A 3887-nucleotide genomic window follows, 5' to 3' on the forward strand; every position below is an offset into this window, starting at 1 on the left:
TAATTTCGGAGGAATCTTCAAAAACTGATGCAGAGTGAAGTGAATTAAACCAGGAGAATAATTTATATAAAAAGAACAGTATGCTAAAAGGAACAACTTTGGAACAAATTAGGAACTCTAATCAGCATAAATATCAACCATAATTCCAGAAGAGTAATGATGGCTCATGCTACCCACCTCTTGATGAAAGAGGTAGAGTACTCAGTATACAATGACACACACACAGATGCATATAGATACATTGATACACACACATACATGTGTGTATGTATGTATGTGTGTGTGTATGATTTCAGAGGATACATTGCAAAACAATCTGCCTATCTCCTTATATAGTATGTGTGTATAGTGGACATCTTCAACTCAATATATCCTGAACAGAACTCATTATCTTTTCCTCTAAACCTTCCCACCTCCTACAACCTATTACTGTAGAGGGAAATACCATCTTCCTAGTCCCTCAGGCTTATAACCTGAGAGTCATTCTAAACTCCTCACTGTCTCTTCCCCCCGCCATATCCAGACTGTTGCTTTCACCTATACAACATTTCTCAAATACATGCCCCTTCTCTTTTCTGACACAGTCAAAACTCCAGTTCAATTCCTAATTAACTGGCACCAGGACTATTGCAATAGCCCATTATTTGGTCAATCTGCCTCAAGATTCTCTCCAAAATCACCCCTCATTTAGCCACTAAAGTGATTTTCCTGAAGCACAAAAGTGATCATGTCACTCACCTAGTAAGCAAACTCTAATGGCTCACTGTTGACTCCAGAAAAATAAAATACAGAATTTTCATTTTGTCATTCAAAATACTACATAACCTAACTCCCTCCTCCCTTTCCAGTCTTTTTATACCCTATTTCTCAAAACATACTCTTCAATCTAATGACACTGACCTTCTTGCTGCTCTCATAAGACACTCCATGTCTCAGCTCTGTGCATTTTCTCTTGCTGTGTCCCATGCCAGGAATACTTTCTCTTCTCCTCTCTGACAACTGGTCTCCCTGGCTTCCTTTAAGTTACAATTAAAATCCAACCTTCTACAACAGGCCTATATAATTTGTAAATGTCTTTGGGCTGCAAATAGGCTACATTACAGAGAGAGTGACGGTTAGTTGCTGTGAGTCACTTGACGAACAGGAAAGTGAGTAGTGGCAACCCCACGTTTTTTGCAGGTTGCAGGCCACAAGCAGACTGTAATTTGTATGTTGTGCAGGTCTGTTCTCCAGAACACCTTCCCCAACTCTTCTTAACTTTATTGCTTTTTCTCAGTTAATTATTTCCAATTCTTCCTGAACATAACTTGCTTTTCATATCTTTGCTTTCATGTTGTCTCCCCCATCAGACTGTCAACTCCTTGAGTGCAGGAATAGTCTTGTTTTTTGCCTTGTTTTCTCTCCCCAGAGCTCAGCACTCTGCCTGGCATATAGTGGGCACTTAATGAACATTGATTGATTTTTTGATCCACACCATTACCCTGAGAAGAAAGTACTATTATTATCCTTATTTTTCAGATGGGGAAATTTAGGCAAATGGTGGTTAAGTAACTTATCCAAAGTCATGCAGCTAGTAAATGAGACAGAAATTGAACTCATCTCTTCCAGACACCAAGTCCATCATTCCAGGCTATATTCTATATAGTTGTTTTAAGTAGTATAAAACTTAAAAATCAACTTGAAGTCAAAGGAGTTGGGTTCAAATCCTGATTCTACCATTCTCCTATGCAATCCTGGGCAAATCATTTGAACTTTATGAGCTTCGATGTGTTTATGATAAAATGAAAATATCCACAAGATTATCTTGAAGCAAACACTGGGTCAAGTTGCACCACGCTGTGAAAAAATCTGTGGCCATTATTATAATTGCCCACAGTACATGCTCAATACATAGATTTAAAATACTTTTACAAATTAGTTTATTTCACCTTTGACTATTTTAGACATGCATACATGAAGAATTACTCTTTGAGGTGAGATTTAGTAGACAGGGAACTGTCCTCAAAGGAAGACCAGGTCTATGTGCTGCCTTAACTCATGTTCTCCATTTGACCAAGGATTTCTCACTCAATTCCTCAGTGTCCCAAATAATTTAAGACTGTGAGTTGCAGAGCATCTGTTCAACTGCTTGGGTATAGGAAGTTTCTTCACCAGAAATTTCCCAGCAACAAACAAATCAAAGGTATTTATTTGCAAAATATAGTTATCTTGACTATCTTGATATTACAACTACTATACATTTCCTGAGCAGAGACCATGTTGAGAGACATGTCTGCCACCTCATAAGGACAATTTTCTCCCAGAGGTTAATACTATAAGGTAATGAAGAGAAGTGGTACAGGTGAAGCTCATTTGAAAGAAGTCAAAACGTAGGACTCATTTCACCAATCTAGTCAATGGGGAATACTTTTCAAAATATGAACTTTTATAAAAGGAAGATAGAGAAAGGAGAAGAAGTGAGGAAAGGAAACGGGAATTGAAAAGGGAGAAGAGATCAAAGAGTGGGGAGTTAGGAGGGGAAGGAAGTATAAAAAATAGGGCATGGATGACAGGGAGAGAAGGAAAGGGAAGAAAAAAGAAAAAAAGAAAGTTGAAATTAACAAAAAAGGGAGTCTTTTGTTCAGTGCTGCCATCAATTTTCATTTATTGTTTCACTAAATACAACAGTTCACATTGACCTGAATTGAATTTTTGTAATTAATTTTATACTGCAACCTTATAAAGCATTGCAAAAAGGTAAAAATAATTGTGAGAAAGATAGTATGTACCATATTAATAATACTTCTTGTCCCATATTGAATATCTGGGTATCATGTACTTGATTTCATATTAGGGATTTTAAAGATTGTTTTGTTGCAATATCCATGGTTAAAGTGGCATATTAGTGGATATATTAGCACTCTTTAAAAATGTTTGATACACAAGTGAAATACGATCACAAATTTTTTTTAGATAGCATGGCTCTTTTCAGTTTATTACATGCATGAGTTACACTAGTCCAAGTTAAACAGAGGACCCCAAATAGTTACATTATGCAAGCTGCGAGTTTTTTAAACTTGTGACAAGAGACAGAACGGAATTTTTCTACTCATTGCAAGGAAATCCTCACTTAAGTTTCAGTGAGCCACAAGCACTTAAAACCCATGAACCTTCAGCTGGTTGTTCTTAGCCAGTCCAATCTCGACAAGGAACTGCATATGTTCCTGCGCTGGTCACCCTGTAGCTGAATTTCTTCTCCGTATTCTGGATGCTCAATGACAGTACCATTGCAGGCAAATTTCTTCTTGAATGCCTTCACTAATTTCTTTTTGTCATAATCATCAGTGATGCCATGGACAGTGGTGAGGGTCTTCCTGCCATTTCTCTGTTAAATTCTTACATGGATATAATCCTCAGTCCCAGCAGGAAGCAGGTCATCAACCTTACTTGCATTAGCAAAGGGGTCAAAAGAGTGGAGACTCTGGATAGTGGACATACGATACAATTCCTTTTCCTCGGTGGAAATGGCTTCCGGAAGGCAGGAGAAAGCCAGCGTGGGGACAGAGCGTGGGGAAGTGAGAGGGCTTAAGGGGGAGGCTTCTGAGTCCTTGGTGGCTCCTCAGTGACTGGAGCCAATCACAAAATTTTTATTTAAATTTCATTGTCATTCAAGAAAAACTACTTAGCTACATACCAATATCTCCTTAAGTGTGTATATTAGATCCCTTAACATGACAGTGAATTTTGTTTGAATTTGGAAAGCCATAGCGATTATGCTCTATTGATAATATATCTGAGACAGTGAATTACAACTTGATGAGATGTTTCCATGTGCATAATGACTTTTCTGGATTACCCTATAGGATTTCATGTCATTAGCCAAAATAAAAAAAAAAATCAAGAAATAA

General features: G+C 37.6%; 1 pseudogene; it reads right to left on the bottom strand.

The window, feature by feature from the left end:
• Nucleotides 1-3054: 3054 nt before the first annotated feature.
• On the bottom strand, nt 3055-3475 carry LOC140531305 (eukaryotic translation initiation factor 1 pseudogene; annotated as a pseudogene).
• Nucleotides 3476-3887: the final 412 nt, after the last annotated feature.

This window comes from Notamacropus eugenii, chromosome 3, assembly GCF_028372415.1.
Source record: "Notamacropus eugenii isolate mMacEug1 chromosome 3, mMacEug1.pri_v2, whole genome shotgun sequence".
In the NCBI taxonomy this organism is placed as follows: Eukaryota; Metazoa; Chordata; class Mammalia; order Diprotodontia; family Macropodidae; genus Notamacropus; species Notamacropus eugenii.